The sequence below is a fragment of the Bacillus rossius genome, chromosome 1 (assembly GCF_032445375.1).
Source record: "Bacillus rossius redtenbacheri isolate Brsri chromosome 1, Brsri_v3, whole genome shotgun sequence".
Taxonomy (NCBI): domain Eukaryota; kingdom Metazoa; phylum Arthropoda; class Insecta; order Phasmatodea; family Bacillidae; genus Bacillus; species Bacillus rossius.
In genome coordinates this window covers 253,456,860-253,471,342 of record NC_086330.1, presented here as the reverse complement: position 1 = coordinate 253,471,342, position 14,483 = coordinate 253,456,860, and the positions used below count along the sequence as shown (strand labels likewise).

At 35.7% G+C, this 14,483-nt stretch overlaps 1 protein-coding gene across 3 annotated transcripts in view; it reads left to right on the top strand.

The window, feature by feature from the left end:
• Nucleotides 1-14,483, top strand: part of LOC134527479 (early estrogen-induced gene 1 protein) — a 134,009-nt gene that overhangs the window by 77,592 nt on the left and 41,934 nt on the right. The window lies entirely within an intron of this gene.

Below are 14,483 nucleotides of genomic sequence, written 5' to 3'. Positions count from 1 at the left end.
TAAACTAAGCAGACTAATTTTTTTAACAATTTTATTTATTTTCCACAAAAATATTTAGCACAGACATTACAAACATCAGTGCTTTGGTTTACATCATTGCACTTGAAACTCTGGCTCTGACTGCGCTTATGATTTTCATTTGGAACTATCTTGATTGTTGCCCTCTGTGGTTTTCTATTGTATCTGAGGTATTTTTTTATTACTGCCACCTGCTGCCTGCTCAAATACCCTTGTAATCGACCATCATTTTGTCAATATGTACTATATTTTCCCTCCTTTTGGATGTTGGAGAAATTCAGTCAAATGATGTCCACTAGAGGTTGAATTTTTAAGTATTGATCATCATCTTGCTTATCATTATTAATAAAGTGCAGGTTTCTTCCTATAGCTTCAAAATGTTTTAGGGGAATAACAGAAGTAATACCACTGAATTCTCACAATAATAAGAAACAAACTCGAATTAATTTTTTGTACCTTCTTTTTCATAATCTTTGTCAGTAACTTTGGTAAACAAACCCTGTTAGCACCTTCAATACTATTAGGTATAACACATGAAAAACTTCTTGTATTCTGGTTTGTATTTGTATTTCTTAGACAAATAATCTGTATATGTGGGTAAAGCAACAATCCCCATTGCAATTTCATTGCCAATATAATTCTTCATTTATGATTTTGACACATATATAGCTTTACCTGTCTGCTAAAAACTATAAATGTTTATTTGTTTAACAAGTAAGTCCCAAACATCCTTTGAAAAAACATCATTGAAGTATTGTGAAGGACAAACAACTTCACACCATATTTTGGAAGCAAAACTTCATGTCAATCTCTGAAACATAGTACAAAAATGATTCTTTTTTCCAGGAAAATGTAGCTTGATTTTGACATGCCTTCAAAATTTGGGAAACCTTTTGCACTCCCCTATTAACTTTAGCATCATTGGTAGCTACAATAGTTTTCTTGAAAATTTCTTCTTTGTGGAGGAACGTTTGAGATTAAAATTGGTTTTTCACAAGGGGGTTTCATAAGTGATGTAGTATGGGGTCTTGGGATATCCATGCATGCAACAGAAAAAGATAGGTGTGGTTTCTGCATAGTTAGTAAGAAATTTAATTTTTTGAGAAGCTACCTGTAAACCTGATTTATATTAACTAGGGACAAGTGTTACACCTGCAGTTTGTGGACTGTGAATTCTATGTGTATTATTCACAGTGTCAGTATTCAACATGACGGGGTGTAATTTCTGAGATAGGACTGCTACTCACTTCTGTAGTGCTAGGTCAGGGGTTGGCAGATCGCGGCTCGAGAGCCGCATTCAGCTCTTTTTATAGGATTTCACGGCACTACAACTCACTGCGCTGCCACAGTACAAAAAAAAGTCAAACAAAATCAAGCGGCCCAATCACAAGGCATGTCCTCAGCCTGTGCTCGCACCTGTCATCATCGCCTGCCACCGCACTCGACCGGTGCTTTTTGTTTAATTAATTATTAATTACAATAATCTAGGTTTTCTTTTTTTATCAGTAGAGCTCTAGTAATGACTATCTACTAATGACTACCATATGTTTTTTACATTTATGTTTTTTCTTAAGTAGCATTTATTTTTAAGACTTCATGTAGAATTTGTAAATAAAATATTTTGACTTAATCTAGTTTTTTTATCATCTTAAAAATTCCATGTAGATACAGAGAAAGCACATGTTGATGCTCTCTAAAAAAATTTGAGAAAATTTTGACTTAATATTTGGCTCATCTCACTCAAAAGTCTACCAACCCCTGGCCTAGGCGAATTGTCTGAGTTATTGACGCAGATGAAAAAAAATTGACATACAACACACTGGCAAGTGAAGAATATAATTTCTAACAGATATGTGAAAACTCAATCCTCTAAGAGACATTAGTTGAAGTACACTGTCACCTACAGAAAAAGAAGTGGCAAATGAACAGGTATTTTTGTGATTGAATTCATCACTACATAGTATAAAACAAAGTCGCTTCCCGCTGTCTGTCTGTCCCTATGTTTGCTTAGATCTTTAAAACTATGCAACGGATTTTGATGCGGTTTTTTTAATAGATAGAGTGATTCAAGAGGAAGGTTTATATGTATAATACATGCATCATATAGTAGAGAAACACTGAATATTTTAGAGGTTTCTAATGTGATATCGTAAATAAACACATTTTTTTTGCGCTTACATTGCAAACGCTGGCTGAACCCTACGAGATAAATCAAAATAATGTACTACAGTATTGTACATCTTAAAAAGGTCTACAAAAATGTCCGCTTTGGTATATGTCTATCTCTTAAGGATAACCCACAATAACCATTTTTTATCCTTTACTTTTTACAAGAAATAATGGCTTATTTACGAAGCGATTTTAAGCAATACAAGTATTAATCCTTATCCAATTAAGTATCTTAAATACATTGTGCATTTAATATAGATCTATATGGCCCTTTACAGCATGTAATTTAAATGAATATTTTCGAAGATATTACAGATTTAAAATGCAGGGACATAGCGGTTGCGGCGGGTACCGGCCTGGGGGCTGGTATATTAAGACATTCTGTAGAATATTTAGTATCAGCATTGCACCCGTGCGAAGCCGGGGGGGGGGGGGGGGGGGGGGGTGTCGCTAGTTAGAAATAATTTAATTGCCTGAATCAATTGATAGTGTCACATTTCTATAAAAAATGGAGCTTGTATGATTATGGGTACTGTGTGTTCAGAGTCCAAGAATTGATTGTCAATCAAAGCCAAACTTCCTGGAGCAGAATCTTCCTCTGGAACTTGAACAAATTGAATTTATGCTACTTGTTCTGTAGCAAGAGCTCTACTAGCAGTCGTGGAATGCTGTAAAATTTGCCTTTCTTCACTGTCTTCACTAATAGCATCTTCATCGTAACTTGGGAACAAACATAATAAACTTGTAACGGTTCGTTACATACAAAAATAAACAGATGAACGCAGATTGTAATTTTTGTTGTTTTTATTTTTCAACTTAGAATATTGCACAGACGAATCCAAACACTTTCAATAATTTGCTCACTCATTCCAGTCATACATTCGCCTGTCGAGAAATGCTCGCAGCCCGGGCGATAAAAATGAATAAAACAATATAACTTCGCTTAAATCTTTCAGGATCCGTAATCTGTAATCATACAAAAATCAGTATGGCCTCAAATACGACCGCACCGGGTGAAAAAACCGCGAGCCGCCGAAACGCGGCCTCGCCTGGCAGCGATCGCCCGACGACTACTGATAGCCCAGGAAATGAAAGGAAAAAATGTATAAATGTCGGGAAAAATTAGAGACAAACTGAACTTTTGGCAGGTGTTACGACCCAAAAAGAGGTGTATTTTCCCAAGAGTCCCCACCCCTCCCCTCTGTGCTTCCCCCCTACCCACCCTTAAACATCCGATTTGCAAGCATTTGGATTACTCTTCATATCTCCGTTGTTATTTATCGCAGTCAAATTTTCTTTATATCGTTTTATTCCTTATATTATTATCTACAATAAAGTTATGTATAGTTTTGTTCTAAGATTAGCAGTTAACTAGATATTAGCTGAGGAATGTCAAGTTTTGCAATTTTATGTTAAGTTTGTTAAGAATATTTAAGTTTAAAATTTTAATTTGGGAAAATTTCACGAAATACTTAAGATAAAAAGTGTAGAATGATTCTTTAGCTTTCCAACGGTATTAATTTTTCATATTTTGGATGAAGATAACATGAAGTAGAGGGCCGTAAGTAAACCAAGAACTCACCTCTCGCAACCCGGACTTAAAAGCAATCTGCCGCACCCTATTCAAGCTCGCTCAGCTGGCCTTAAACGTTACTTGTAATTCTTCCTAATTATTCTAAATAAATTATATATACAATTTTAGTTCAGAATACAGAAACAAAGTTGGTTTAATTTTTTTTATTATTTTTGCCAGTTTTGGTTCGGGGGGGCTTCAACCCTAACCCACATAGGATCGTTCAATTATCCACCACCTATGGACCCGCCGTGTTCCGGACTGGCAAAAACCGGCAGCTGTGAACTAAAATACATGACTGCTTATTCACAGTATGTGATAAAGTGCAATCAGTATCATCCACAGCATCACGGACCACCCACCCACCCACTTCAAGCTGTTGTGACATTTACTGAATTATTCACTTCTTTATGTGCATTTTTACTTCCAAGGTAGGTATTATTTGCACATCATGCTATTTAATTTGTATAGACAATTTCTACTTACAACAAAAGTACTTCAATGTATTTTACAAACAGATCTATTCATAACGTTACGACTCAACGCCTACATACATTATTATACATCATCAATTGCATCTTCATCTTTATCTATGGCTGTTGCATTGTTACCCGAAAGACCATTGCAGTGTTCACACATAGATGAGCAATGTAAACCTGTCTTTCGACATCCACAATAGTTCCCACATGCAGATTTACATGAACATGACACTATGTGCAACAGATCGTTTGGTGCAAAAGGTTTAGATGTGGTAATTGGCTTACGTACAGTACGCCTCCAGCTTGGTTTATGACTACACATTTTTTGTCTATCATTTCAAACTCTGAAACGTTTTTTTTTTTCGTAACTCTTTGTGTGAAAGCTGCTAATGTATTTGGTATTAAATGTTCTCCTCCACATGTAATGTCATTGGTACCTGGATATGTTTCATGATCATATGCCTTCTTTTGAATATCTTCTTTAATGATGTCAGCTGCAGCCCATACAATCCTAAGTTTTTCCGTTTCTAGGTTCCTATCTCTTTCTTTGCACCAGGTCTCAATAATTTTATGGACAGTATCAGACAAACACACAATGTTCTTTCTACCTGAAACATTAGATACCATAATGCGTTCTTTAAAGTGTTATAGAAGAAGATTTTTCAGGTGTTTGTCGGAATATGTATCTTTTTCCCCTGAAATGCATGCCATTATATCTTGCAACTCTTGAATTGAATATTGACATTCATCACTTTGTTCAATGTAACTGCACAACATTAAAAAAGATTCTTTATCCGTCATCGGTCTGCCTACAAATCCTTCACTTGGGTTTGTCTTTGAAAAAGTGTCATGACAGTTTTTATGGTATCGTGCTTCTGGGGCTACAAGGTCACTTACATTTAAAATGCGTGCTTTCACTTGATCTCCCCATTCATCGCTCCAATCTTCACATCTCTGCATCAAACTATCTTTAATTTATAATGTTGCTACCATACAAACTTTATTCCTACGATACAAAGCAATCTTAGAATCGACAAAAGCCTCTTCCCCACAAAAAAATGCAATCTTTTTTGTAGTCAAAATTATTTCATACACTTCACAAAACAGGCGATAATGTTGATGGAATACATACAGCAGGACTTAGTGATGATGTAGTTGCAGCTTTAATACGTGATGGTCTCGTATAGTTTTGCCTACACGATTTGTGTACTCGAACACTTGATTTTCCTTTCAAGTTCTTGTGGAGCCCATCCTTTCGTAGAATGCTTGCTTCTGTTATTGTCTTCAACCCTTTTGTAACAACAACAGTATCTCCTTCCGTATCTTTACCGCATAGAATACAAAGTAAACTTAAATGTTCCATTTCAATTTTGGTTAGTATGAATTTTTGTTATAACATGGTAGGTAGATTCAATCCTGAAACATACGAAGACGTAATTACTCATCACTTAGAAAGTTGTTGATTTGCAGTTGTCAAATAGTAAAAAGTAAGCATAGACTGACAAATGCGCATTTTAATAGTATACTTATTTACTTAAAATGTAAGTTTGGTATTCTGAAGAACCATAAAAACATTACGATAAATAGTCACGATGCTGAATTGAATCAGTTTATAATTACATTTTTAAAAAGATTTTACTACAAATCTCACACAAATATGTAAAAATATTTAAGTTATATGATCTATTAATTTCCTCAACTTCAAAAAACATCAATAGGCCTAACGGTGTTTGATATTTGTGTTGCAATAGAAATCACATTTACGTGAAACAAATGTAAAAAGTAAGAAAACTGCAATAAATCCGACATATAGTATTCTGTGTAAAAATATTTTATAAGATGTCCTGGTGGATCTTAAGACGTGAAGCATCTACAATCGATGCTAATATGCGAATGAAGCAGGGCCGGGGTGCTAGGGTGGAGGTTAGCACAAGGCTCCGAAGAAGGGGAAAAAAATCGACAGCCGAACATGCAGTGGTACAAATGAAAAAAAAAAAAGGAGTGGTCCTATCCGGGAACCAAACCCAAATCGTATTGGTAGGAGAACAGCACTATAACCACTGAATAGCAACAGCCCACGGGAAGAAGTGGTTTTTTATTATTACAATAATACTTAGCTTTTGTTATTGAAAACATTCTTACCTTCTTAGATTTGTGAGAAGCTGTTGCAAAATTTCTTCAGTTATCAAAAATTAACACCATACTTTCTAGTACTTCACGTTATTATGTGACGTAGAGTAAGCGGAAGTTTTAGAAAACGTTACCGCACACTTCAAATCCACTCCAAGAACTAGTCTCTGGAAGACGGGTTACTTAAGGCAGTAAACATGTCTTGAGAAATTTATGGTCGGGGGTGGTTAGGGACATTTCTATGACTCAACACGCCTGCTCCCTCGCTCTTGATAGTAAGCCCGTTGTTTAGCCTCATGAGGCCACCCACTGCAGCACGCACCAAGGGTAGAACAAAATGCAGCGCCTTCCTCGCATAATCTAGTGTTATACACATGTTATTGTCATCCAAAATATGAAAAATTAATACCGTTGGAAAGCTAAAAAAATCATTCTACACTTTTTATCTTAAGTTTTTCGTGAAATTGTCCCAAATTAAAATTTTAAACTTAAATATTCTTAACAAACTTAACATAAAATTGTAAAACTTGACATCCCTCAGCTAATATCTTGTTAACTGCTAATCTTAGAACAAAACTATACATAACTTTATTGTAGATAATAATATAAGGAATAAAACGATATAAAGAAAATTTTACTGCGATAAATAACAACGGAGATATGAAGGGTAATCCTAATGCTTGCAAATCGGATGTTTAAGGGTGAGTAGGGTGGGAAGCACAGAGGGGAGGGGTGGGGACGTTTGGGAAAATATACCTCTTGTTAGGTCCTAACACTTGCGAAAATATCAGCTTGTCTCTAATTTTTCCCGACATAAAACCTTCTTTTCCTGGGCTATGATGAACTCATGCACGTCTCCTCCACGCAGGGAGTAGAAGTCACATGACCTCACCACCCAATCACACGCACGCTTCATTCACACTACAAGTCACAAGCCAATCACAGAACAAATTACAATACATGAAAAAACCCTGTACACACATAACTCGGGGCTTCCCTTGATCTGTCTATTTTCAATTTCACATCAAAATCGGGGACTCCCATTCTCGTTCTCTCTCCCACACCGTGAAACAGCAGTTATCACTCAGTTCCCACGCAGTGGGGGAATTTCCGTCTTTATCTATCTCTGAGGGGGATTACTGTTTCTTTCTCACTTACACTTACAGGCCTCTCATGCCTCTCTTTCTAACCATCACACCAGACACCGTCCCGTGTTCTAGAATCATTCCACACGTTAATGAACATTACAAACAGCAATTATAATACAAATTACTTTACAAAATTAAACTCATTTAGAAAAACTTGAAAAAGTAGGCCTAAACCGGCAAAAATCTAGTACAGCGACTTCTTTGTGAATAATTACATAAAAAATAGTGATTAAAAATGTCTAATAAAATACAAAATACCTTCTTAAAACACATAGCACGTGCAAATAACATATATTAATAGCCATAACGTCTGATTATACTGTCTCATAACATACACACCACTCTAAAAACATTGACTTATTTATATTTACCTATACAAAAAGAAGTTTAAAAGAAAATTATTTATCTTGGAGGGCAGGGTTCTGCAACGCTACAAACTAAGTAAAAAAAAAATAAGAACATAGAATTTTAAAGTAAATTCAGTTTGTACTTTTTTTTTCTATGTCAAACTTGCCTTGAACACAAAGCAATTTAATCACATAGCTTTTCCACAGGAAAAGTACGTTTAAACCCCTCAGATTATTTGGGGCATAGTTTTGTGCCACATATACCCAAATTTGTAAGGCTATGTAGGCATGTATACAATTAGTAACAATATTGTAGACAATTAGTTGAGTTCAGTAACTCAGTATATATCTAAAATTTTATCACTTGACAATGTATTCAGAGAGATATATAACCTTGAAAACAATGCACCTGCCATTGTGTGTATATACACTCAACAGCAAAAAAATCCGGATTCACTAATTTTCCCCATAATTCTAACATAATTTTTTTAATTTGTGGTAATAATTAGTTTCTTTATAGGTTATTTAAACAAAGGTTATCATAAACAAATAATAATGTTTATTAATAATTTTGTGCAAATAAAATATAAACATAAATGAGATCCACACTTTTTTTAAATCTCATAATTTTAAAAATGATAATTTTCATCAGGTTTTCTGATAGCTGATGGCCTCCTAATAATGGGTATTATCCCCCTTGCATGGCGAATGACCCTGACCCTGTTAGGCATAGATGAAATTACATTTTGAACGTACTCCATCAGCACAGCATCCCATCCTCCACGAGGAGCAATTTGAAGCTAATTTAAGTCACTAGAAGGAGGATAACAATGTCTTAACACTTTTCCCTAAATTATTCCACAAATGCTTTATCGGACTCATATCGGGAGATCGTGCAGGTCAGTCCAAAACAAAAATGTAATTTCCATGTGCACCAAGTATTTGGTGATCTTGAGTTATGCGGGCATGATTATCCTGCATCAAAATAAACTGTTCAACAATGAATTGAACAAACGGGATCATAGCCTCTAGGAGCACTTCCTCAATGTATGCTCTGGGCAGTCAGAGCCCATTATCAATGAAAATCAGTTCAATACGATCGTGGAAATTTTTTCCTCCCTAAACTTATAACCGATGCCTTTGGAAAGGCACAATCGAGTTCACAGATGGGTCTTACTTTGGTCTGAACCATTCAGACGGTCGAGACAAAACTTGGAGATGACGAAGGGAGCAATTTGCTTAGTGTGCTTTTTTTGAGTCCCAGCTTTTATAGCCTTTACAGCCTTAATACATATGTAGGAGTTACTCTTAATGACTCAGCTGTGTAATTAGCAAATCAAAGGTACGTTTTAGCACGCAACTTTAAGACTCAGCGTCGCTGTGCAGTTAACCTACTTACACTGTCAACAATTACTGGTATTAAGCGACTCTCTGAAACTTGTTATGAAAAATGTTATAATTTCCAGGAAAAGCCTTACAGCCTCCAATTATCAAAGAACTATACAAAAAAGAATTAATACAAACATGTGCATATTAAAAGGTGCCATAGAATCTGGAGACCAGCAAGTGTATTATGATACTTAGAATTATATACTGATGTAAATCCTAAAATATGCCTGAAACAAACATTATAAAATATTTATCTTTAAAATAGGAATTTACAATTGAGGCCATCACTTAAATGAATGCTCATCAATGGCAAAATTAAAACACAATGTTTAAATAAACTTGTGATACTATTTACTACAGTTTATCATTTGCAACTACGCATCTGAAGTGTACAATAAATTCCCCAACTGGCACTTCAGTACATGTCGCCAGTATGTTGCCATGCCAACTTACTGCTTGCAGCAAATTTTCAATGCTCCCCAGTGTCTCGTTTGTGCCAGAACGACAGGCTAAGTTCTTTTAATTATGACACAAATTCTCACTTCATCGTAAACTCCAGCACTTGGTGTAAGATAAAGTCTGCAGTCAGGTGCTCATTCGCCTAACACACTCTTCTGCTCCCAACCTCACTGTCGCCACATGCCGACCTTTATCAGCCCTTACTCGTTAGGACCACAAACTACCGAGTCCAAAACTAGCTTCTTTGACTTTCCAATTATTCTAAGTCCTCGCATCAGCATGAAGGACAAGTCCCACAGTTTATGATGGCTACCGATGACAAAGGGGGCTTACCACAGTCCCAAGTCCTAGAAGTGACACTCGCAGTGACGACAATGGGCGAGCTGCTTGATGGTGTAGGCGTGTGTAGGACGGTTCTTGCTGGTCTCTGTCACGGTGCTCTCGCTGTTGGTCTGTCTCTCTGTGCTCTCTGTAAGCCTCACTGAATGGGGATATTTATACCTTGAATTCCTCTATCGACTTGGAACTACGTGCAACCAGAATGTTCCAGAGGAAGGAAGTATTGACAGCATTTCAGGTTCAAAGCGCGCCATTCCGATGGAAGCCTAAGGTGTCCAAGCGGCTCCGAGTGGGTTGTTCGCGCGCCGCAACTTCATGCGCATTTCGTGCATTGTGTGTGTCATCATTGGGCTCAGGGGCAGACGTCCAAACAAGTCCATGATGTACGTTAACTCTTATTAACTAACACATGTTCCAATATGAGAGCAAACTTGTCCTGCTCCAGACGTTCCGGACTTAATCATTTTATGTTAAAGAGAATAATCCTAAATATTCTCTGTAAACCTTTGTGTGACATTACTGCCTCATAAAATTGAATGGGGACTAGTGTGTGGAAGTGTTTTGCTGCACTGACATAAAGTTGGTACAAGAGACCAGTAAAATCATCTAACTTACACAATCAGTGACCATATTTCATCATAATTTGAGCCTCTGTTTTATTGCATTTGAATATATTCTGGAGCATATTTTCATCAATAAAAAACATAAATATACATTAATATTGTATTTTGCATGAGTCAAAGGTCCAGGCCTTGCAAGTAGTACATTGTACAGACCCTCCTGCCGGCAACACTGTACCTGCATTCACAACAGTCCACTGCTGTCCATTTACATTGCTTATTATAGCACCAACTACTGGCGTAAGTCCTTACATCAGTTGTGATAGAAGGCTCATGTGTTTCATTATGTCTGTCCTAGTTCTTGTCAAATTAACCACCACCAAAAACCGTAAATATAATCTCAGGGTAAAAATCTTACCTCACCGCTTTTTTGCACAGTAAAAATAAAATTATGAAAATACTATTTTCCAGCACTAAAGACTCCTGTATTTACTTTGCAAACAGCGTTAAAAATACGTACTAGTTCATGAGAAATCACACTTTTAATTTACAATACCTGTGCATGAACGGTGCAGCCGCAATTTATTGTTTACCCATACAGGTTTCTGTGTTTAATTTGGAGAACTTTAGTCAATGGAGGTATTGTTTTATGATAAAATTACTTAATATGATTATGTATTGCAGTTGCAGGGAAATGTTAATGTATATATTTTCTGTTCGTTGGTTGTTTTTCCAAATGTCATTGAATTAAGAAAGAACTTTTTTTTTTACAATTCATTTAAAGTAGTGTTTTGAATCATGTAACGAATGCTTCATAGGTTACATTAGTGATGTACCTAAAAAATACTTTAAAATATTGTGGATAGTTAGTTGGGTTAGTATGGCAACACTAAAATATACTGTGAAATCATGTAAACAGTTGTTTAGGTCAATACAAACACATCTTAAGCAACCATAAGAAATATTCATTACTCAACCTATTGTCCACAATGTTTGAAAGTATTTGTAATGTAGCTAACCTTACCTAATTGACCATTCACAATATTTGAATAAAGTTCATCAAAACCAACCCACGAACCGACACAGGTAAACAATTAATGTTGGCGGCAGCGGCAATGCACAGGCATTGAAAAGTGAGATAAAATCTGTGATTTCTCAGAAACTAGTAGGAATTTATTAACGTTGTGTTGAAGGTAAATAAAGGAACGTTGCAAAATTATATTTTCATAATTTTATTTTTACTGTGGAAATTTAACAGCCCAACATTTTCCCCAGTGCCGGCGACCCCACCGACACGGACACATCTTTCTAACTTCACTTTAAACTAATGAATAGATGCTATCAGCACCCTGTGTAAAATGTGAAGGTAGAGGCTCGTAAATCTTTGACCATTGCCACTGCATTTGGGGGAGGGAGGTGTAATTTCCCCTTCCCTTCCTTCATCCCCTTGCACTAGCCCACCCAGATGGAAAGATAACTCCAGCAGGAAGTGTCTGAACGTAAATAAGAGTTCTTTGTGTTGAGGTCCAGACCCTTTTTTGTTCATCTTTTCACTAGGAGAGATGATTTTTATGAATTTCTCTTGTCTCCACTTAACAAGGCTGTGTGTGTTCTCTTTTAGCATTTTTCCTGTGTTTGACAAGTTTAATGTTAAGTTGCAGTTTTCATCCCCACAAATCCTTGTGTTACATTAATTACTGATATATTTAAATGGTGAGATTTGTGAGCCAAATATTCTGAAAAGCTCTGTATTGCTGGATGTAAATTACCATTTCACTGAAAATCAGCAGCAGGACCATAATTTGGTAGTTAGGATCGCAACATCTGAGAAGATGACAGACAGACAGAAAATGATAAGAAGTTGTTTTATTTGCCTTTCAGAGGATATTTTTCCACTTCTTGTGACTAAACAGTCAACAAATTTCTCTTTAGAAATGAAGTACAAAAAGTGTGTATCTGTGGTTGAAAACTTTTCAGAAGCCAGTTTTCTGTGACGTAAAATTTTTTGTAGACTCATTTTCATTTCTTTTGCCTGTAAATAGCGGTGAGACCAAAGGTGGGACAAAAGATGTGCGTCACAGTCAATTCTTACTTCTTCACGTGGAAGATTTAACATACCTGGCTAAGATGGAAAATACAGAAGATTCAAAAGTAAATAAATGGGCCAAAATATCTTATCTGTCAAGCATTAATGGCAAACCAAAATATGATAGAAAATACAGCATTATGGTAGGGATTTTGACTATACCACACAGCAATGCTGAATGTGAGAGAATGTTCAGTCTTGTCAAAAAGAACAAAACCCAGTTTCATTCTCAAATGTCTAATACTGTTTCTTAATAATTTGTCTGTTGTCAAGTGTAACATAATTTTGAAGTCAAGTATAATAGGTTTCTAAAGAAGAAATTCTATGAACATGCTTACATGGACAAATTATTGCAGGCAGCGAAAAAAGAAACTGTTAAATCCTTAGTAAACCAGAAAGAGTGACTGTGGTGGAAGTGCAGTAATTTTTTTAATTGTATAGTTTTCTTACCCACATTTGACTGGATATCATGCAACTCAGTAATTTGTTTCATTGGTAAATTTGTTAGTTTCAAGTCCATGGTTCATCTTCAAATTGTGAGGTAAGTGAAAATGGTTTCTTTGTGTGTGCTTGCAATCCTGTATACATACGTATTTGTTTCATAATTTGTGAATTATGATTTCATGTTTAATATTTCCTGGAACAAATTAATTAAAGATAAGTTATGTCTTTAGATGTTGATAATATAAAAAAAACATAGCCCTTGGGGAATCTAAAAATTAAACAATTACAAATAAATATGCTTAGTCGGAGTCTGAGGCACTGACTCAACACACTTGGGTTCGAAATGTCACAATCACATGCTTGTCGAGGTTTGAAATGAGTTGGTGGACGGAGAGACATGGGGAGATGGAGGGGCGCATCAGACTCACAGGACATCATACTTTATGAGATCTGTTAACATTTTAGATGTAGGAGTACTTGTGCTGAATTGTTAGATGGAACCTGTAAGTGCTTAATGTAATTTAGGTATTTTATGCCACGACTTTCAGTTTTGAGTGTATTTATGTTGAAATCACTTACTTTGATTATTGAACTCTGAATATAATGTTGCATGGCATTATTTTCGATAAATATCAGAGCCTTTACTTCATAACAAAAAATTACAGTATTAACTTAACCACAGGGAAATGCTTAGAACCGTTGACTAGATTATTAGAGTTGCATCCTTGTAATACTTTTAGTGCCACTTCTTTTAGAGACGACAACTCCTAATGATTATGTGAGCTTGCCGAGCATGTAAAACTATAAGACTTTTGTAAAGTGAATTTTTTGCAGTAAATTGTTGAAGCCTAAGAAAAGTACTATTAATGTGGTCGCTTGACACAGCATTTGTGGTGCATGGAAGTGCCAAATTAAAGATTTGCAGTATTTTGTAAATTTTTTAAAACAGTTTTTGCTTTAGTGATATAAGTAAACAGGCTAATGAGCCACATAATTGGGTAAATATACCAATTCACAGATAAGGATGCAAATTCTTCAAACTCTATTGTATTATTTTTTTAAATCTGTGACTGATATTAATTTTGAAAAATCCTCCATAACAGTTAACAAACAAGAATCATTTAAAACTGCGGTATCTTTTGGTAACTCCCAATAAAATCTTTAACCTTTCTTCACAGAATTATGATGTTCTTTGAAGGTGTCAAGAAGCACAATCTAAAGATATTTAAGTAGGACACCATTTGAAAAGTTAAAATTATTTGGTGTTTGCACTCAGTAATGCAACATGGTTCGTTGAGATCTGCTGTTAGAGTGTTTCCCAGACAGCAATATTGCAGCAGGA